This window comes from Coregonus lavaretus (assembly GCF_964263955.1).
Source record: "Coregonus lavaretus genome assembly, chromosome: 5".
NCBI classification, from domain to species: domain Eukaryota; kingdom Metazoa; phylum Chordata; class Actinopteri; order Salmoniformes; family Salmonidae; genus Coregonus; species Coregonus lavaretus.
This window is the reverse complement of record NC_139992.1, coordinates 62,009,883-62,032,866: the sequence shown is the minus strand read 5'-3', so window position 1 is coordinate 62,032,866 and position 22,984 is coordinate 62,009,883. Positions and strand designations below refer to the sequence as shown.

At 50.5% G+C, this 22,984-nt stretch overlaps 1 protein-coding gene across 2 annotated transcripts in view; it reads left to right on the top strand.

Annotated features, from left to right (window-relative positions):
* adarb1b (adenosine deaminase RNA specific B1b) overlaps positions 1–22,984 on the top strand; it is a 164,590-nt gene that overhangs the window by 65,539 nt on the left and 76,067 nt on the right. Inside the window, exon 3 of one of the 2 annotated variants that reach the window (XM_084162081.1) lies at positions 22,844–22,898. The gene's annotated coding sequence lies outside the window, so the exon portion shown is untranslated. Of the gene's footprint in view, positions 1–22,843; positions 22,899–22,984 lie in introns of those variants that run through there. The other variant, XM_084162082.1, reaches the window with a different exon arrangement.

The window sequence follows — 22,984 nt, the reverse complement described above, 5'->3', positions numbered from 1 at the left end:
GTCTAGGGGTAGGAGCTATTGGCCAGTCTGACAGTTTTTACCATGATACTCCAATACTGTCCGCGTCTGAGTGATGGAAGCGAGGAGAACAGGCCTTGGCCCTGGTGGCTGAGGTCATTGATGATCTTCTTGACCTTCCTGTGACACGTGCCTTTGTAGGTGTCCTGGGGGGCAGGCAGTGTGCACCCAATGGTGCGTTCGGCTAAGCGTACCACCCTCTGTAGAGCCTTTTGGTCAGCGGTGGTGGAGTTGAGGTACCAGGCTGTGATACAGCCCGACAGTATGCTCTTGATGGTGCTCCTGTAGAAAACTGTTAGGGCCCTCGGGGACAGGCCAAATTTCTTCAGCATCCTGAGGTTGAAGAGTCGCTGTCGTGCCTTCTTCACCATGGTGTCTGTGTGTATTGACCATTTTAGCTCCTTGGAGATGTGTACGCTGAGGAACTTGAGGTTTTTGAGCGTCTCCACGGCGGTCTATTGATAAGGATGTGGTGGGAATGTAGTCATAGCGGGTTGTACACCTTTCAGTTGGTGTCCATTGTACATGAGATAATTCAGGCTAAAAGTAAATCCCAATGCAATTCCATCCTTTTTTACCATCTGCTTGAATTTTCATATAAAAACTGAAATAGTGATGGAGGGAAAGACAATCACAGAACATGCGTAGTTCACACAAAACAAACAGCCCAGCTTGGTTCATGCTGAAGTCCACAATCAGCTGCTTTATTTTGCAGACGTTGAGGGAGAGGTTGTTTACCTGGCACCACACCGTCAGAGTGCCTACCTCCTCTATGTAGGCCATCTCGCCGTTGTTGGTAATCAGGCCTACTACTGTTGTGTCTTCAGCAAACTTGATGATGGTGTTGGAAACCTGTGTATACAGGGAGTACATGAGGGGACTGAGGACGCACCCTTGTGGGGCCCCCGTGTTGAAGATCAGTGTGGATGAGGTAATGTAACTTCACCATCTGGGGACGGCCCATCAGGAAGTCCAGGACCCAGTTGCATAGGGAGGAGTTCAGTCCCAGGGCTGTGAGCTTAGAGGGCACTATGGTATTGAACGCCAAGCTGTAGTCAATGAACAGCATCCTTACATATGCATTCCTTTTGTCAAGGTGGGTGAGGGAAGTGTGTAGTGGAATGGCGATTTGCGTCGTCTGTGAATCTGTCAGGGCGGAAGGCGAATTGGAGAGGGTTGAGTATGTCGGGGAGGGAAGATGTGATGTGGTCTTTGACTAGCCTCTCAAAGCACTTTATGATGACGTTAGTGAGTCGGTCATTCAGTTCAGTTACTTTCCCTTTCTTGGGCACAGGGATGATATTGGACATCTTGAAGCAGGTGGATATAGCGGCCTGATCTAGAGAGATATCAGAAAACTCAACAGCTAGCTGGTCTGCACATGCTCTGAGGGCGCGGTTAGGGATACCGTTTGGGCGGCAGCCTTGCGAGGGTTAACACGCTTGAAAGACTTACAGTTGAAGTCGGAAGTTTACATACACCTTAGTCAAATACATTCACAATTCCTGACATTTAATCCTAGTAAAAATTCCTTGTCTTAGGTCAGTTAGGATCACCACTTTATTTTAAGAATGTGAAATGTCAGAATAATAGAAGAGAGAATGATTTATTTCAGCTTTTATTTCTTTCATCACATTCCCAGTGGGTCAGAAGATTACATACACTCAATAAGTATTTGGTAGCATTGCCTTTAAATTGTTTAACTTGGGTCAAACGTTTTGGGTAGCCTTCCACAAGCTTCCCACAATAAATTTGGTGAATTTTGACCCATTCCTCCTGACAGAGCTGGTGTAACTGAGTCAGGTTTTGTAGGCCCCCTTGCTCGCATACGCTTTTTCAGTTCTGCCCACACATTTTCTATAGGATTGAGGTCAGGGCTTTGTAATGGCCACTCCAATACCTTGATTTTGTTGTCCTTAAGCCATTTTGCCACAACTTTGGAAGTATGCTTGGGGTCATTGTCCATTTGGAAGACCCATTTACGACCAAGCTTTAACTTCCTGACTGATGTCTTGAGATGTTGCTTCAATATATGCACATAATTTTCCTTCCTCATGATGCCATCTATTTTGTGAAGTGCACCAGTCCCTCCTGCAGCAAAGCACCCCCACAGCATGATGCTGTCACCCCAGTGCTTCACGGTTGGGATGGTGTTCTTCGACTTGCAAGCGTCCCCCTTTTTCCTCCAAACATAACAGTTCTATTTTTGTTTCATCAGACCAGAGGACATTTCTCCAAAAAGTATGATCTTTGTCCCCATGTGCAGTTGCAAATCGTAGTCTGGCTTTTTTATGGCGGTTTTGGAGCAGTGGCTTCTTCCTTGCTGAGCGGCCTTTCAGGTTATGTCGATATAGGACTCGTTTTACTGTGGATATAGATACTTTTGTACCTGTTTCCTCCAGCATCTTCACAAGGTCCTTTGCTGTTGTTCTGGGATTGATTTGCACTTTTCGCACCAAAGTACGTTCATCTCTAGGAGACAGAACGCGTCTCCTTCCTGAGCGGTATGACAGCTGCGTGGTCCCATGGTGTTTATACTTGCGTACTATTGTTTGGACAGATGAACGTTGTACCTTCAGGCGTTTGGAAATTGCTCCCAAGGATGAACCAGACATGTGAAGGTCTACCATTTTTTTTCTGAGGTCTTGGCTGATTTCTTTTCATTTTCCCATGATGTCAAGCAAAGAGGCACTGAGTTTGAAGGTAGGCCTTGTAATACATCCACAGGTACACCTCCAATTGACTCAAATGATGTCAATTAGCCTATCAGAAGCTTCTAAAGCCATGACATCATTTTCTGGAATGTTCCACGCTGTTTAAAGGCACAGTCAACTTAGTGTATGTAAACTTCTGACCCACTGGAATTGTGATACAGTGAATTATAAGTGAAATAATCTGTCTGTAAACAATTGTTGGAAAAATTACTTGTGTCATGCACAAAGTAGATGTCCTAACCGACTTGCCAAAACGATAGTTTGTTAACAAGAAATGTGTGGAGTGCTTGAAAAACGAGTTTTAATGACTCCAACCTAAGTGTATGTAAACTTCCGACTTCAACTGTACATCCTCCGTGGAGACCATAAGCACGCAGCCCTCAATGTCCTCTGGGGCTCTCCTAGGCAGCTCAAAGTTGTTATGCTCGAAACGTGAGAAAAAGGTGTTTAGCTCGTCCGGTAAGGTTTTGTTGGTGTCCGCACGTGGCTGGCTTTCTTTTTGTAATTCGTGATTGTTAAAAGCCCCTGGCACATATGCCTCATGTACGACCTGCTGAATTGCTCCTCCACTTTGTCCCTATACTTATGGACCCCAGGAACAGTAGCAGCTGCATGTGCGGTAGCTAATGGGGATCCTAATAAACTAAACTAAACTTGAAAAGCATCGCAGGGGACAGGCTGATTATGACATGTACACGCACAAACACACACGCACACACACAATGAACAAGCACGCACACGAAGAAGCACACACACAGACATACACACACTAATGTGCTTTTCAAGAAGAAGCTCAGGTGGCTGTGAGTGGAGCTGGCTGCCGGGTTTAATGCTCTGTGGCTGATCACATCCCAGCTGGGACTAGCACAACACCCCATGTGTTAGTAACGTGTGTGTGTGTGTGTGTGTGTGTGTGTGTGTGTGTGTCGGTGCGTGTTAACATACGCGCCTCTTGTCTGTAGGCCTACAGTATACTGTATTATTATGTGTATTTGTCATGCTGCCTGTGTCCGTGAATAGTGGCAAATGTGTAAGGTGTATGTGTGCATGCCTGTGTGCCAGCGTGTATAGATCTTATTTAACCAGATCTGTGTGAGATGGCATACCTCTTGCTAGGGGGTCTGAGAACACGGCTAGCCAGCCTGCCACTCCTGCCCCTGGCACCCACAGACTGGCAGCTCCAGACCACTTTGTCACCCCCATCCCCCTCTTTCTCTCTCGCCCTCTTCCCATGCCCCTCTCTCGTCCTTTTTCCCTACAGTCTCTCACCTCCACCCTCCTCTCCATCCCCTCATCCCCCTCCCTCATTCTCACCTTCTCCACCTCCTACAGTCTCTTCTTCTTCCCTCTCTCCACCCTGGTTGTGACTGTGGTCTAAGGCTGGCTGACTCAGCCTGACGCGCACACATACACACACTGAAAACAGGGGCCTGTGGTCGAGTCACAGGCAGAGCACAACCCATAGCTCCTCAGTAGCCTGCAGTAGTTCATAGAGATTTGATCATAGCCCCTATGTTGATAAGTGTAGATACCAAGGTCATACACATCAAAGATACCATTGTTTTTTAGGTTGCTTAGGTATGGCAGAATTGCTGACCAGTTAACCCAGCTTTCTCTCTTTTCCTCACACTTTTTATCTTCCCCCTCCCTTTGTCTTTCTGCTCTCTGCTTATTACTGTAAAACTGCACTGTGAGAAGGCGTCAATAACGTTGGTGCTGGAGTATATTATCAGACCGCTGACGCGAATATCAATATCAAGAGTTTAGTCTTATGTGTTTCGCCCAGAGGACTGTTTGTATTTCTCTTCGCTCGTCAAATCCACTCAACACATTCACTCATTCCACAGGTTAGCTAGCCATGGTGGCACCAGTGAATCGAATAGGAGAATGTTTTGTGTTTTGTCTTGCTCATGAAATCTCCACAAAGCAGTTTTCATGAGTAGTAGATTTTGATATAGATATTGATATGGACCCCCTCTTTATTTTGCTCAGAATAGATTGAAACACAGATCTAGCAAAACACTCTCTCGATCACAGTCTCTCTCTCCCTGACACACACAGGGTACAGGCTGTTTATGACACACCCAGATGGGAGGGGACAATAAAGACATTGTGATTCAACATGTGTATGCCTCATTTCACCTGAGCTGAACTCATAATTCTGTTGCTTCAAATAGATTAACACACACACACACACACCTTCCCCCAGCACCACTGTCGTGCTAAATCAAATCAGATTGCCACGCCGCACGTTTGTTTGTTTGTGTGTCTGTAATCAAAATGTGCTCCACAGAGAATGAATACCAATTCATTTTACACCCAACACCCCCCTCTCCCTTCTCCTCCCTCTCTCCCCAACCAGGGGAGTGCAGCATGATTTTATCATTCTTCACATTCAGATTACATGTTGGAGGTGTTATAATTACAGCTTTAGCTGATTAATGGGCAAGCCATAATTAGGGCAGGGGATACACAGAGAGGGAGAGAGAAAGATAAAAATCCAGAAAAGATATGTTAAATTCTACAACCACCTAAAAGGAAGCGATTCCCAAACCTTCCATAACAAAACCATCACCTACAGAGAGATTAACCTAGAGGAGAGCCCCTAAGCAAGCTGGTCCTGGGGCTCTGTTCACAAACACCAACATATCCCACAGAGCCCCAGGACAGCAACAGCAACACAATTAGACCCAATCAAATCATGAGAAAACCAAAAGATAATTACTTGACACATTGGAAAGAATTTTCCAAAGAAAACAGAGTAAACTGGAATGCTATTTGGCCCTAAACAGAGAGTACACAGTGGCAGAATACCTGACCACTGTGACTGACCCAAAATTAAGGAAAGCTTTGACTGTGTACAGTCAGTGAGCATAGCCATGCTATTGAGAGAGGCCGCCGTAGGCAGACCTGGCTCTCGAGAGAAGATATGCTATGTGCACACTGCCCACAAAATGAGGTGGAAACTGAGCTGCACTTCCTAACCTCCTGCCAAATGTATGACCATATTAGAGACACATATTTCCATCAGATTACACAGACCCACCAAGAATTTGAAAACAAATCAAACATTGATAAACTGACATATCTATTGGGTGAAATACCAGTGTGCCATCACAGCAGCAATATTTGTGACCTGTTGCCACAAGAAAAGGGCAACCAGTGAAGAACAAACACCATTGTAAATACAACCCAGAGAGAGGCAGAGACTGGAGAGAGGGGCAGAGACTGGAGAGAGGGGCAGAGACTGGAGAGAGGGGCAGAGACTGGAGAGAGGGGCAGAGACTGGAGAGAGGGGCAGAGACTGGAGAGAGGGGCAGAGACTGGAGAGAGGGGCAGAGACTGGAGAGAGGGGCAGAGACTGGAGAGAGGGGCAGAGACTGGAGAGAGGGGCAGAGACTGGAGAGAGGGGCAGAGACTGGAGAGAGGGGCAGAGACTGGAGAGAGGGGCAGAGACTGGAGAGAGGGGCAGAGACTGGAGAGAGGGGCGGAGACTGGAGAGAGGGGCGGAGACTGGAGAGAGGGGCGGAGACTGGAGAGAGGGGCGGAGACTGGAGAGAGGGGCGGAGACTGGAGAGAGGGGCGGAGACTGGAGAGAGGGGCGGAGACTGGAGAGAGGGGCGGAGACTGGAGAGAGGGGCGGAGACTGGAGAGAGGGGCGGGAGACTGGAGAGAGGGGCGGGAGACTGGAGAGAGGGGCGGGAGACTGGAGAGAGGGGCGGGAGACTGGAGAGAGGGGCGGGAGACTGGAGAGAGGGGCGGGAGACTGGAGAGAGACAGAGACTGGAGAGAGAGACAGAGACTGGAGAGAGAGACAGAGACTGGAGAGAGAGACAGAGACTGGAGAGAGAGACAGAGACTGGAGAGAGAGACAGAGACTGGAGAGAGAGACAGAGACTGGAGAGAGAGACAGAGACTGGAGAGAGAGACAGAGACTGGAGATACTGGAGAGAGACTGGAGATACTGGACAGAGACAGAGACTGGAGATACTGGAGAGAGAGAGACAGAGACTGGAGATACTGGAGAGAGAGAGACAGAGACTGGAGATACTGGAGAGAGAGAGACAGAGACTGGAGATACTGGAGAGAGAGAGACAGAGACTGGAGATACTGGAGAGAGAGAGACAGAGACTGGAGATACTGGAGAGAGAGAGACAGAGACTGGAGATACTGGAGAGAGAGAGACAGAGACTGGAGAGACTGGAGAGAGAGAGACAGAGACTGGAGATACTGGAGAGAGAGAGAGACAGAGACTGGAGATACTGGAGAGAGAGAGACAGAGACTGGAGATACTGGAGAGAGAGAGACAGAGACTGGAGATACTGGAGAGAGAGAGACAGAGACTGGAGATACTGGAGAGAGAGAGACAGAGACTGGAGATACTGGAGAGAGAGAGACAGAGACTGGAGATACTGGAGAGAGAGAGACAGAGACTGGAGATACTGGAGAGAGAGAGACAGAGACTGGAGATACTGGAGAGAGAGAGACAGAGACTGGAGATACTGGAGAGAGAGAGACAGAGACTGGAGATACTGGAGAGAGAGAGACAGAGACTGGAGATACTGGAGAGAGAGAGACAGAGACTGGAGATACTGGAGAGAGAGAGACAGAGACTGGAGATACTGGAGAGAGAGAGACAGAGACTGGAGATACTGGAGAGAGAGAGACAGAGACTGGAGATACTGGAGAGAGAGAGACAGAGACTGGAGATACTGGAGAGAGAGAGACAGAGACTGGAGATACTGGAGAGAGAGAGACAGAGACTGGAGATACTGGAGAGAGAGAGACAGAGACTGGAGATACTGGAGAGAGAGAGACAGAGACTGGAGATACTGGAGAGAGAGAGACAGAGACTGGAGATACTGGAGAGAGAGAGACAGAGACTGGAGATACTGGAGAGAGAGAGACAGAGACTGGAGATACTGGAGAGAGAGAGACAGAGACTGGAGATACTGGAGAGAGAGAGACAGAGACTGGAGATACTGGAGAGAGAGAGACAGAGACTGGAGATACTGGAGAGAGAGAGACAGAGACTGGAGATACTGGAGAGAGAGAGACAGAGACTGGAGATACTGGAGAGAGAGAGACAGAGACTGGAGATACTGGAGAGAGAGAGACAGAGACTGGAGATACTGGAGAGAGAGAGACAGAGACTGGAGATACTGGAGAGAGAGAGACAGAGACTGGAGATACTGGAGAGAGAGAGACAGAGACAGGAGATACTGTAGAGAGACAGAGAGACTGGAGAGAGAGAGAGAGAGACAGAGACTGGAGACAGAGACTGGAGAGAGAGACTAGAAAGAGACTGGAGAGAGAGAGAGAGACTGTAGAGAGAGAGAGAGACTGGAGAGAGCAACTGGAGAGAGAGAGAGAGACTGTAGAGAGAGAGAGAGACTGGAGAGAGCAACTGGAGAGAGCGACAGAGAGACTGGAGAGAGAGACAGAGAGACTTGAGAGACCGGAGAGAGAGACCGGAGAGAGGGACTGAGACTGTAGAGAGAGACTGGAGAGACTGGAGAGAGAGACTGGAGAGAGAGACTGGAGAGACTGTAGAGAGAGACTGGAGAGACTGTAGAGAGAGACTGGAGAGACTGGAGAGAGAGACTGGAGAGACTGGAGAGAGAGACTGGAGAGACTGTAGAGAGAGACTGGAGAGACTGGAGAGAGAGACTGGAGAGACTGGAGAGACTGGAGAGAGAGACTGGAGAGACTGGAGAGACTGGAGAGAGAGACTGGAGAGAGAGACGGAGAGACTGGAGAGAGCAACAGAGAGACTGGAGAGAGCAACAGAGAGACTGGAGAGAGCAACAGAGAGACTGGAGAGAGAGACAGAGAGACTGGAGAGAGAGACTGGAGAGAGAGACTGGAGAGAGACTGGAGAGAGAGACTGTAGAGAGAGAGAGAGACTGGAGAGAGAGAGAGAGAGACTGGAGAGAGAGAGAGAGACTGGAGAGAGAGAGAGAGAGACAGAGACTGGAGAGAGAGACTGGAGAGAGAGACTGGAGAGAGAGACTAGAAAGAGACTGGAGAGAGAGAGAGAGACTGGAGAGAGAGAGACTGGAGAGAGAGAGAGAGAGACTGGAGAGAGAGAGAGAGACTGGAGAGAGAGAGAGAGACTGGAGAGAGAGACTGGAGAGAGAGACTGGAGAGAGAGACTGGAGAGAGAGACTGGAGAGAGAGACTGGAGAGAGAGACTGGATAGACTGGAGAGAGAGACAGACTGGAGAGAGAGAGAGACTGGAGAGAGAGAGAGACTGGAGAGAGGGAGAGACTGGAGAGAGAGAGACAGAGACAGAAGATACTGGAGAGACAGAGACAGAGACAGAAGATACTGGAGAGAGAGACAGAGACTGTAGAGAGAGAGACTGTAGAGAGAGAGAGAGACTGTAGAGAGAGAGAGACACTGTAGAGAGAGAGAGAGACTGGAGAGAGAGAGAGAGAGACTGGAGAGAGAGAGCCTGGAGAGAGAGAGAGAGAGACAGAGACTGGAGACAGACTGGAGAGAGAGACTGGAGAGAGAGACTAGAAAGAGACTGGAGAGAGAGAGAGAGACTGGAGAGAGAGAGAGAGACTGGAGAGAGAGAGAGAGACTGGAGAGAGAGAGACGAGAGAGAGAGAGACAGAGACTGGAGACAGACTGGAGAGAGAGACTGGAGAGAGAGACTAGAAAGAGACTGTAGAGAGAGAGAGAGACTGTAGAGAGAGAGAGAGACTGGAGAGAGAGAGAGAGACTGGAGAGAGAGAGAGAGACTGGAGAGAGAGAGACTGGAGAGAGAGAGAGAGAGACAGAGACTGGAGACAGAGACTGGAGAGAGAGACTAGAAAGAGACTGGAGAGAGAGAGAGAGAGAGACTGGAGAGAGAGAGAGAGAGAGAGAGACTGGAGAGAGAGAGAGAGACTGGAGAGAGAGAGACTGGAGAGAGAGAGACTGGAGAGAGAGACTGGAGAGAGAGACTGGAGAGAGAGACTGGAGAGAGAGACTGGAGAGAGAGACTGGAGAGACTGGATAGACTGGAGAGAGAGACAGACTGGAGAGAGAGAGAGACTGGAGAGAGAGAGAGACTGGAGAGAGGGAGAGACTGGAGAGAGAGAGAGACTGGAGAGAGAGAGAGAGACTGGAGAGAGAGAGAGAGACTGGAGAGAGAGAGAGAGAGACTGGAGAGAGAGAGAGAGAGACTGGAGAGAGAGAGAGAGAGAGACTGGAGAGAGAGAGAGAGAGACTGGAGAGAGAGAGAGAGAGACTGGAGAGAGAGAGAGAGACTGGAGAGAGAGAGAGAGACTGGAGAGAGAGAGAGAGACTGGAGAGAGAGAGACAGAGACTGGAGAGAGAGAGACAGAGACTGGAGAGAGAGAGACAGAGATTGGAGAGAGAGAGACAGAGCCTGGAGAGAGACAGAGACTGGAGAGAGACAGAGACTGGAGAGAGACAGAGACTGGAGAGAGACAGAGACTGGAGAGAGACAGAGACTGGAGAGAGACAGAGACTGGAGAGAGACAGAGAGACTGGAGACAGACTGGAGAGAGACAGAGAGACTGGAGACAGACTGGAGAGAGACAGAGAGACTGGAGACAGACTGGAGAGAGAGAGACTGGAGACAGACTGGAGAGAGAGAGACTGGAGACAGACTGGAGAGAGAGACCGGAGAGAGAAGAGACTGGAGACAGAGGAGACTGGGGAGAGAGAGAGACATATTGAGAGACAAGAGTGAGAGAGAGAGAGAGAGACTGGAGAGATAGACTGGCAAGAGAGACTGGAGAGGGATTGAGAGACTGGAGTGAGATTGAGAGACTGGAGAGAGAGATTGAGAGACTGGAGAGAGAGATACTGAGAGGGAGACGAGAGAGTGAGAGAGAGAGGGAGAGAAAGAGAGAAAGACTGGAGAGAGAGACAGAGAGACTGGAGAGAGAGAGACTGGAGACAGAGAGACTGGAGACAGAGAGACTGGAGACAGAGAGACTGGAGACAGAGAGACTGGAGACAGAGAGACTGGAGACAGAGAGACTGGAGACAGAGAGACTGGAGACAGACTGGAGAGAGAGACCGGAGAGAGAAGAGACTGGAGACAGAGGAGACTGGGGAGAGAGAGAGACATATTGAGAGACAAGAGTGAGAGAGAGAGAGAGAGAGAGAGAGAGACTGGAGAGATAGACTGGCAAGAGAGACTGGAGAGGGATTGAGAGACTGGAGTGAGATTGAGAGACTGGAGAGAGAGATTGAGAGACTGGAGAGAGAGATACTGAGAGGGAGACGAGAGAGTGAGAGAGAGAGGGAGAGAAAGAGAGAAAGACTGGAGAGAGAGACAGAGAGACTGGAGAGAGAGACGGAGAGACTAGAGAGAGCAACAGAGAGACTGGAGAGAGAGACTGGAGAGAGAGACTGGAGAGAGAGACTGGAGAGAGAGACTGGAGAGAGAGACTGGAGAGAGACACTGGAGAGAGACACTGGAGAGAGACACTGGAGAGAGACACTGGAGAGAGCAACTGGAGAGAGCGACAGAGAGACTGGAGAGAGAGACAGATAGACTTGAGAGACCAGAGAGAGAGACCGGAGAGAGGGACTGAGACTGTAGAGAGAGACTGGAGAGACTGGAGAGAGAGACTGGAGAGACTGGAGAGAGAGACTGGAGAGACTGGAGAGAGAGACTGGAGAGAGAGACGGAGAGACTAGAGAGAGCAACAGAGAGACTGGAGAGAGAGACAGAGAGACTGGAGAGAGAGACTGGAGAGAGAGACTGGAGAGAGAGACTGGAGAGAGACTGGAGAGAGAGACTGGAGAGAGCAACTGAAGAGAGCGACAGAGAGACTGGAGAGAGAGACTGAGAGACTTGAGAGACCGGAGAGAGAGACCGGAGAGAGAGACCGGAGAGAGAGACCGGAGAGAGAGACCGGAGAGAGAGACTGGAGAGAGAGACTGAGACTGTAGAGAGAGACTGGAGAGACTGGAGAGAGAGACTGGAGAGACTGGAGAGACTGGAGAGAGAGACTGGAGAGACTGGAGAGACTGGAGAGAGAGACAGAGACTGGAGAGAGACAGAGAGACTGGAGAGAGAGACGGAGAGACTAGAGAGAGCGACAGAGAGACTGGAGAGAGAGAGAGAGACTGGAGAGAGACACTGGAGAGAGCGACAGAGAGACTGGAGAGAGAGACAGAGAGCCTTGAGAGACCGGAGAGAGAGACCGGAGAGAGAGACTGGAGAGAGAGACTGAGACTGTAGAGAGAGACTGGAGAGAGAGACTGAGACTGTAGAGAGAGACTGTAGAGAGAGACTGTAGAGAGAGACTGTAGAGAGAGACTGGAGAGAGAGACTGGAGAGAGAGACTGGAGAGAGAGACTGGAGAGAGAGACTGGAGAGAGAGACTGGAGAGAGAGACTGGAGAGAGAGACTGGAGAGAGAGAGCCTGGAGAGAGAGAGAGAGAGACAGAGACTGGAGACAGACTGGAGAGAGAGACTGGAGAGAGAGACTAGAAAGAGACTGGAGAGAGAGAGAGAGACTGTAGAGAGAGAGAGAGACTGGAGAGAGAGAGAGAGACTGGAGAGAGAGAGAGAGAGAGAGAGAGAGACAGAGACTGGAGACAGACTGGAGAGAGAGACTGGAGAGAGAGACTAGAAAGAGACTGTAGAGAGAGAGAGAGACTGTAGAGAGAGAGAGACTGTAGAGAGCGAGAGAGACTGGAGAGAGAGAGACTGGAGAGAGAGAGAGAGAGACAGAGACTGGAGACAGAGACTGGAGACAGAGACTGGAGAGAGAGACTGGAGAGAGAGACTAGAAAGAGACTGGAGAGAGAGAGAGAGAGAGACTGGAGAGAGAGAGACTGGAGAGAGAGAGAGAGAGAGAGAGACTGGAGAGAGAGAGACTGGAGAGAGAGATTGAGAGACTGGAGAGAGAGATACTGAGAGGGAGACGAGAGAGTGAGAGAGAGAGGGAGAGAAAGAGAGAAAGACTGGAGAGAGAGACAGAGAGACTGGAGAGAGAGACGGAGAGACTAGAGAGAGCAACAGAGAGACTGGAGAGAGAGACTGGAGAGAGAGACTGGAGAGAGAGACTGGAGAGAGACACTGGAGAGAGACACTGGAGAGAGACACTGGAGAGAGACACTGGAGAGAGCAACTGGAGAGAGCGACAGAGAGACTGGAGAGAGAGACAGAGAGACTTGAGAGACCAGAGAGAGAGACCGGAGAGAGGGACTGAGACTGTAGAGAGAGACTGGAGAGACTGGAGAGAGAGACTGGAGAGACTGGAGAGAGAGACTGGAGAGACTGGAGAGAGAGACTGGAGAGAGAGACGGAGAGACTAGAGAGAGCAACAGAGAGACTGGAGAGAGAGACAGAGAGACTGGAGAGAGAGACTGGAGAGAGAGACTGGAGAGAGAGACTGGAGAGAGAGACTGGAGAGAGACTGGAGAGAGAGACTGGAGAGAGCAACTGAAGAGAGCGACAGAGAGACTGGAGAGAGAGACTGAGAGACTTGAGAGACCGGAGAGAGAGACCGGAGAGAGAGACCGGAGAGAGAGACCGGAGAGAGAGACCGGAGAGAGAGACTGGAGAGAGAGACTGAGACTGTAGAGAGAGACTGGAGAGACTGGAGAGAGAGACTGGAGAGACTGGAGAGACTGGAGAGAGAGACAGAGACTGGAGAGAGACAGAGAGACTGGAGAGAGAGACGGAGAGACTAGAGAGAGCGACAGAGAGACTGGAGAGAGAGAGAGAGACTGGAGAGAGACACTGGAGAGAGCGACAGAGAGACTGGAGAGAGAGACAGAGAGCCTTGAGAGACCGGAGAGAGAGACTGGAGAGAGAGACTGAGACTGTAGAGAGAGACTGAGACTGTAGAGAGAGACTGAGACTGTAGAGAGAGACTGTAGAGAGAGACTGGAGAGAGAGACTGGAGAGAGAGACTGGAGAGAGAGACTGGAGAGAGAGACTGGAGAGAGAGACTGGAGAGAGAGAGCCTGGAGAGAGAGAGAGAGAGACAGAGACTGGAGACAGACTGGAGAGAGAGACTGGAGAGAGAGACTAGAAAGAGACTGGAGAGAGAGAGAGAGACTGTAGAGAGAGAGAGAGACTGGAGAGAGAGAGAGAGACTGGAGAGAGAGAGAGAGAGAGAGAGACAGAGACTGGAGACAGACTGGAGAGAGAGACTGGAGAGAGAGACTAGAAAGAGACTGTAGAGAGAGAGAGAGACTGTAGAGAGAGAGAGACTGTAGAGAGCGAGAGAGACTGGAGAGAGAGAGACTGGAGAGAGAGAGAGAGAGACAGAGACTGGAGACAGAGACTGGAGACAGAGACTGGAGAGAGAGACTGGAGAGAGAGACTAGAAAGAGACTGGAGAGAGAGAGAGAGAGAGACTGGAGAGAGAGAGACTGGAGAGAGAGAGAGAGAGAGAGACTGGAGAGAGAGAGACTGGAGAGAGAGAGAGAGAGACTGGAGAGAGAGAGAGAGACTGGAGAGAGAGAGAGAGACTGGAGAGAGAGACTGGAGAGAGAGACTGGAGAGAGAGACTGGAGAGACTGGATAGACTGGAGAGAGAGACAGACTGGAGAGAGAGAGAGACTGGAGAGAGAGAGAGACTGGAGAGAGAGAGAGACTGGAGAGAGAGAGAGAGACTGGAGAGAGAGAGAGAGAGACTGGAGAGAGAGAGAGAGAGACTGGAGAGAGAGAGAGAGAGAGAGACTGGAGAGAGAGAGAGAGAGACTGGAGAGAGAGAGAGAGAGACTGGAGAGAGAGACAGAGACTGGAGAGAGACAGAGACTGGAGAGAGACAGAGACTGGAGAGAGACAGAGACTGGAGAGAGACAGAGACTGGAGAGAGACAGAGACTGGAGAGAGACAGAGAGACTGGAGACAGAGAGACTGGAGACAGAGAGACTGGAGACAGACTGGAGAGAGAGAGACTGGAGACAGACTGGAGAGAGAGAGACTGGAGACAGACTGGAGAGAGAGAGACTGGAGACAGACTGGAGAGAGAGAGACTGGAGACAGACTGGAGAGAGAGACCGGAGAGAGAAGAGACTGGAGACAGAGGAGACTGGGGAGAGAGAGAGACATATTGAGAGACAAGAGTGAGAGAGAGAGAGAGAGAGAGACTGGAGAGATAGACTGGCAAGAGAGACTGGAGAGGGATTGAGAGACTGGAGTGAGATTGAGAGACTGGAGAGAGAGATTGAGAGACTGGAGAGAGAGATACTGAGAGGGAGACGAGAGAGTGAGAGAGAGAGGGAGAGAAAGAGAGAAAGACTGGAGAGAGAGACAGAGAGACTGGAGAGAGAGAGACTGGAGAGAGAGAGACTGGAGACAGAGAGACTGGAGACAGAGAGACTGGAGACAGAGAGACTGGAGACAGACTGGAGAGAGAGACCGGAGAGAGAAGAGACTGGAGACAGAGGAGACTGGGGAGAGAGAGAGACATATTGAGAGACAAGAGTGAGAGAGAGAGAGAGAGAGAGAGAGACTGGAGAGATAGACTGGCAAGAGAGACTGGAGAGGGATTGAGAGACTGGAGTGAGATTGAGAGACTGGAGAGAGAGATTGAGAGACTGGAGAGAGAGATACTGAGAGGGAGACGAGAGAGTGAGAGAGAGAGGGAGAGAAAGAGAGAAAGACTGGAGAGAGAGACAGAGAGACTGGAGAGAGAGACGGAGAGACTAGAGAGAGCAACAGAGAGACTGGAGAGAGAGAGACTGGAGAGAGAGACTGGAGAGAGAGACTGGAGAGAGAGACTGGAGAGAGACACTGGAGAGAGCAACTGGAGAGAGCGACAGAGAGACTGGAGAGAGAGACAGAGAGACTTGAGAGACCGGAGAGAGAGACCGGAGAGAGGGACTGAGACTGTAGAGAGAGACTGGAGAGACTTTAGAGAGAGACTGGAGAGACTGGAGAGAGAGACTGGAGAGACTGGAGAGAGAGACTGGAGAGAGAGACGGAGAGACTAGAGAGAGCAACAGAGAGACTGGAGAGAGAGACAGAGAGACTGGAGAGAGAGACTGGAGAGAGAGACTGGAGAGAGAGACTGGAGAGAGAGACTGGAGAGAGAGACTGGAGAGAGAGACTGGAGAGAGACTGGAGAGAGAGACTGGAGAGAGCAACTGAAGAGAGCGACAGAGAGACTGGAGAGAGAGACAGAGAGACTTGAGAGACCGGAGAGAGAGACCGGAGAGAGAGACCGGAGAGAGAGACTGGAGAGAGAGACTGGAGAGACTGGAGAGAGAGACTGGAGAGACTGGAGAGAGAGACTGGAGAGACTGGAGAGACTGGAGAGACTGGAGAGAGAGACCGGAGAGAGAGACAGACTGGAGAGAGAGACAGAGAGACTGGAGAGAGAGACAGAGACTGGAGAGAGAGAGAGAGAGACCGGAGAGAGAGACCGGAGAGAGAGACTGGAGAGAGAGACTGAGACTGTAGAGAGAGACTGGAGAGACTGGAGAGAGAGACTGGAGAGACTGGAGAGACTGGAGAGAGAGACTGGAGAGACTGGAGAGAGAGACCGGAGAGAGAGACAGAGACTGGAGAGAGACAGAGAGACTGGAGAGAGAGACGGAGAGAGAGAGCGACAGAGAGACTGGAGAGAGAGAGAGAGACTGGAGAGAGACACTGGAGAGAGCGACAGAGAGACTGGAGAGAGAGACAGAGAGCCTTGAGAGACCGGAGAGAGAGACCGGAGAGAGAGACTGGAGAGAGAGACTGAGACTGTAGAGAGAGACTGGAGAGAGAGACTGAGACTGTAGAGAGAGACTGTAGAGAGAGACTGTAGAGAGAGACTGGAGAGAGACTCGAGAGAGAGACTGGAGAGAGAGACTGGAGAGAGAGACTGGAGAGAGAGACTGGAGAGAGAGGCAGAGACTGGAGAGAGCGGCAGAGACTGGAGAGAGCGGCAGAGACTGGAGAGAGAGACAGAGGAGACTGGAGACAGAGGAGACTGGAGACAGAGGAGACTGGAGACAGAGGAGACTGGAGACAGAGGCGACTGGGGAGAGAGAGAGACATATTGAGAGACGAGAGAGAGAGAGACATATTGAAAGACGAGAGAGAGAGAGAGACTGGATAGAGAGACAGAGAGACGGGGACTGGAGAGAGAGACGGGGACTGGAGAGAGAGACGGGGACTGGAGAGAGAGACACATAGACTGGGGAGAGAGACTGGAGAGAGAGACATATTGAGAGAGAGATGTATTGAGAGACGAGAGAGAGAGTGAGAGAGAGAGAGACAGAGAGACTGGAGACAGAGAGACTGGGAGAGAGACCTGAGAGAGAGACTGAGACCTGAGAGAGAGACCGGAGAGAGAAGAGACTGGAGACAGAGGAGACGAGAGAGAGAGAGACATATTGAGAGACAAGAGTGAGAGAGAGACTGGAGAGAGAGACTGAGAGACCGGAGAGAGAGACTGAGACTGGAGAGAGAGACTGGAGAGAGAGATTGAGAGACTGGAGAGAGAGATACTGAGAGAGGGAGATGAGAGAGAGGGAGAGGGAGAGAAAGAGAGAAAGACTGGAGAGAGAGACAGAGACTGGAGAGAGAGACTGGAGAGACTGGAGAGAGAGACTGGAGAGACTGGAGAGAGAGACTGGAGAGACTGGAGAGAGAGACTGGAGAGAGACAGAGAGACTGGAGAGAGAGACGGAGAGACTAGAGAGAGCAACAGAGAGACTGGAGAGAGAGACAGAGAGACTGGAGAGAGAGACTGGAGAGAGAGACTGGAGAGAGAGACTGGAGAGAGAGACTGGAGAGAGAGACTGGAGAGAGAGACTGGAGAGAGAGACTGGAGAGAGCAACTGGAGAGAGCGACAGAGAGACTGGAGAGAGAGACAGAGAGACTTGAGAGACCGGAGACAGAGACCGGAGACAGAGACCGGAGACAGAGACCGGAGACAGAGACCGGAGACAGAGACCGGAGACAGAGACCGGAGACAGAGACCGGAGACAGAGACCGGAGACAGAGACCGGAGACAGAGACCGGAGACAGAGACCGGAGACAGAGACCGGAGACAGAGACCGGAGACAGAGACCGGAGACAGTAGAGAGAGACCGAGACTGTAGAGAGAGACCGAGACAGTAGAGAGAGACCGAGACTGTAGAGAGAGACCGAGACTGTAGAGAGAGACCGAGACTGTAGAGAGAGAATGAGACTGTAGAGAGAGAATGAGACTGTAGAGAGAGAATGAGACTGTAGAGAGAGAATGAGACTGTAGAGAGAGAATGAGACTGTAGAGAGAGAATGAGACTGTAGAGAGAGAATGAGACTGTAGAGAGAGAATGAGACTGTAGAGAGAGAATGAGACTGTAGAGAGAGAATGAGACTGTAGAGAGAGAATGAGACTGTAGAGAGAGAATGAGACTGTAGAGAGAGAATGAGACTGTAGAGAGAGAATGAGACTGGAGAGAGAGACTGGAGAGAGAGACTGGAGAGAGAGACTGGAGAGACTGGAGATGGAGACCGGAGAGAGAGACCGGAGTGAGAGACTGAGACTGTAGAGAGATTCTGGAGAGTGAGAGACTGGAGAGAGAGACTGGAGAGTGAGAGAAAGAGACTGGAGAGAGAGACTGAGATACTGTAGAGATACTGTAGAGAGAGGGAGACTGGAGAGAAAGGAGACTGGAGACAGAAGAGACTGGAGAGAGAGAGGAAGAGACTGGAGAGAGAGGAAGAGACTGGAGAGAGAGACAGAGACTGGAGAGAGAGACAGAGACTGGAGAGAGAGACAGAGACTGGAGAGAGAGACAGAGACTGGAGAGAGAGACAGAGACTGGAGAGAGAGACAGAGACTGGAGAGAGAGACAGAGACTGGAGAGAGAGACAGAGACTGGAGAGAGAGACAGAGACTGGAGAGAGAGACAGAGACTGGAGAGAGACAGAGACTGGAGAGAGACAGAGACTGGAGAGAGAGACTGGAGAGAGAGACTGGAGACAGAGACTGGAGACAGAGACTGGAGACAGAGACTGGAGACAGAGACTGGAGACAGAGACTGGAGACAGAGACTGGAGACAGAGACTGGAGAGAGAGAATGAGACTGGAGAGAGAGAATGAGACTGGAGAGAGAGAATGAGACTGTAGAGAGAGACTGTAGAGAGAGACTGTAGAGAGAGACTGTAGAGAGAGACTGTAGAGAGAGACTGTAGAGAGAGACTGTAGAGAGAGACTGTAGAGAGAGGCAGAGACTGGAGAGAGAGGCAGAGACTGGAGAGAGAGGCAGAGACTGGAGAGAGAGGCAGAGACTGGAGAGAGAGGCAGAGACTGGAGAGAGAGGCAGAGACTGGAGAGAGAGGCAGAGACTGGAGAGAGCGACAGAGAGACCGAGAGACAGGAGAGAGAGACTGAGACTGTAGAGAGCGACTGTAGAGAGAGACTGGAGAGAGAGACTGAGACTGTAGAGAGCGACTGTAGAGAGAGACTGGAGAGAGAGACTGAGACCGGAGAGAGAGACCGGAGAGAGAGACCGGAGAGAGAGACCGGAGAGAGAGACCGGAGAGAGAGACCGGAGAGAGAGACCGGAGAGAGAGACCGGAGAGAGAGACCGGAGAGTGAGAGACAGAGAGACTGGAGATAGAGGCGGGAGACTGGAGAGAGACAGAGAGACCGGAGAGAGAGGCAGAGACCGGAGAGAGAGACTGGAGAGTGAGAGACAGAGAGACTGGAGAGAGAGACAGAGAGACTGGAGAGAGAGACAGAGAGACTGGAGAGAGAGACAGAGAGACTGGAGAGAGAGACAGAGAGACTGGAGAGAGAGGCAGAGAGACTGGAGAGAGAGACTGGAGAGAGAGACTGGAGAGAGAGGCGGGAGACTGGAGAGAGAGGCGGGAGACTGGAGAGAGAGGCGGGAGACTGGAGAGAGAGGCGGGAGACTGGAGAGAGAGGCGGGAGACTGGAGAGAGAGGCAGAGAGACTGGAGAGAGAGACCGGAGAGAGAGACTGAGACTGTAGAGAGAGACTTTAGAGAGAGACTGTAGAGTGAGAGACTGGAGAGAGAGACTGGAGAGTGAGAGACTGGAGAGAGAGACTGGAGAGTGAGAGAGAGAGACTGGAGAGAGAGATGAGGGAGAGAGACTGGAGAGAGAGACTGAGATACTGTAGAGAAACTGAGATACTGGAGAGAGAGGGAGACTGGAGAGACTGGAGACTGGAGACAGAGAGACTGGAGACAGAGAGACTGGAGACAGAGAGACTGGAGACAGAGAGAGAGACTGGAGACAGAGAGACTGGAGACAGAGAGAGAGACTGGAGACAGAGAGAGAGACTGGAGACAGAGAGAGAGACTGGAGAGAGACAGAGAGACCGGAGAGAGAGGCAGAGACCGGAGAGAGAGGCAGAGACCGGAGAGAGAGGCAGAGACCGGAGAGAGAGGCAGAGACCGGAGAGAGAGGCAGAGACCGGAGAGAGAGGCAGAGACCGGAGAGAGAGGCGGGAGACCGGAGAGAGAGGCGGGAGACCGGAGAGAGAGGCGGGAGACCGGAGAGAGAGGCGGGAGACCGGAGAGAGAGGCGGGAGACCGGAGAGAGAGGCGGGAGACCGGAGAGAGAGGCGGGAGACCGGAGAGACCGGAGAGAGAGACCGGAGAGACCGGAGAGAGAGACCGGAGAGACCGGAGAGAGAGACTGGAGAGACCGGAGAGAGAGACTGGAGAGACCGGAGAGAGAGAGACCGGAGGGATAGACTGTAGAGAGAGAGACAGAGAGACTGGAGAGAGAGACTGGAGAGTGAGAGAGAGAGAGACTGGAGAGAGAGATGAGGGAGAGAGACTGAGATACTGTAGAGAAACTGAGATACTGGAGAGAGAGGGAGACTGGAGAGACGGGAGACTGGAGAGACGGGAGACTGGAGAGACGGGAGACTGGAGAGACGGGAGACTGGAGACAGAGAGACTGGAGACAGAGACTGGAGACAGAGAGACTGGAGAGAGACAGAGAGACTGGAGAGAGACAGAGAGACTGGAGAGAGACAGAGAGACTGGAGAGAGACAGAGAAACTGGATAGAGACAAAGAGACTGGATAGAGACTGGAGACAGAGAGACTGAAGGGAGAGACCAGAGAGAGAGACCAGAGAGAGAGACCGGAGAGAGAGACCGGAGAGAGAAGAGACTGGGGAGAGAGACTGGAGAGACCAGAGAGAGAGAGACATATTGAGAGAGAGAGAGACTGGAGAGAGAGACTGGAGAGAGAGACTGGAGAGAGAGACTGGAGAGAGAGACTGGAGAGACTGGAGAGAGAGACTGGAGAGGCTGGAGAGAGAGACTGGAGAGAGAGACTGGAGAGAGAGACTGGAGAGAGAGACTGGAGAGACTGGAGAGACTGGAGAGAGAGACTGGAGAGACTGGAGAGAGAGACTGAGACCGGAGAGAGAGACCGGAGAGAGATTCCGAGACTGTAGAGAGAGACTGTAGAGAGAGACTGGAGAGTGAGAGACACAGAGACTGGAGAGAGAGACTGGAGAGAGAGACTGGAGAGAGAGACTGGAGAGAGAGACTGGAGAGAGAGACTGGAGAGAGAGACTGGAGAGACTGGAGAGACTGGAGAGAGACTGGAGACTGGAGACTGGAGACAGAAGAGACTGGAGAGAGAGGAAGAGACTGGAGAGAGAGGAAGAGACTGGAGAGAGAGACAGTTGGTAGGCTAGTAATGACCATCAGCAGCATCAGAGCTTGGAGAAGCCTAATTACCATGACTAAATGGTCACGGGGAATTTGACTGCCATCATGACTCGTGACAGCCGTAGTGGCGGTAATACGGTCACCGTAACAACCCTACACCCAACTAATTTTGTCACTACGGAAACTTAGTCAAAAAGTTGCAATAAAGGGAGAACCAAATACAGTAATCATTTTGATTAACCTTCTATTAGAGACTAATTTTTGAAATGTTATTTGCATACCAATTTAACAAAATAGTCAACATGATTTTCAAAACCTTTATTGAATTTAGAGAAATATCATCACTATTGTTCTCTGTAAAATGTTCAATGTTAATTGTATGAATCTGAAACTTGTTGATTGATTTGAATTACTTATACATCTAATTAATTATGTTAGATGTTTAAATACTTTACTCATCTTTATTTGGGCAAAAGTGTCAATCATAGAGATACAGTACATAGAGGACTCATTTTGGTATAGACATTGCCATTAAGGGCTTCCACCATTTAAAACTGGGTGTGGATTCCAATGGGTTTGGAGTGACCAGCCACCGATCAGAGAGCATTGTCTTCTTCAAATTGGGTTGCCTATGGTTTGTAAACCAAAGACTAAGGTGATATCCAGGAGCGAAGACCAAGATTTATACCAGGACACTGGTCCCAAGATCCAGTGTGTGTGTGTGTGTGTGTGTGCGTGAATATTGGGCGTGTACTGTATGTGTGCATGCAGTGAAAACAATAAATGTGTGTTTGGGTGTTTACACTTCATTTTCAAACGACACCATTCACCACCAGTGGTGTAGAAATCTCCTTGGCTGTGTAACGACTCCATTCCATTAGTGCTGCATGCAAAAATAGACCCCATTCTGACATGTTGACAGTGCCTGGTGAAAAACACTTCTGTTTGCTATGGTATGGCTGTGTCTCAAATGACACTCTATTCCATGTAAAATGCAGTACTGGACCAGGGACCATAGGGCTCTGGTCAAAAGTAATGCACTATGTAGGGAATAGGGTGCCATTTGAGTCGTAACCTATGTATCTGAGAAGCCAGTGACATTTAAACGAATTAAATTAGATAGACAAAAAAAATTAGTCTATCTAATTTAAAGTTCAATATGCAGTCTTAATGGCACATTCGCTGCATTTCTAGCTGTTATAAGTCTCTCCTGGTCTGTTGGATATAGACTTCTTTGCATGTATCCCAATGAGGCAGTGTTATGTATGCACTGAATGCATTATGATGTTATACAAGGCTTGCTCATCCTAACTGGCTGTGTTCTCTCTCGCTTTCTCTCTCGCTCCCCTCCTCTCTCTCTCTCTCTCTCTCCCTCCCCTCCCCTCCCCTCCCCTCCCATCCCATCCCCTCCCCTTCTCTCTCTCTCTCTCTCTCTCTCTCTCTCTCTCTCTCTCTCTCTCTCTCTCTCCCTCCCCTTTCTCCCCTCCCCTCTCTCTTTCCATCTCTCTCCCCTCCCCCTCTCTCTCTTGAAGTAAACGCAGAGTGAAATCCAGAGAAGTAACTTCCAGCTCTCATCCCTGTCTCACGGTAGGTCCACTTTTTATAGTTGTTTCTCCCACTGCTTAGGGTAGGCAGTTTTTCCCCACTCTGCTCAAGAGTTAGCTTCTCTGGAA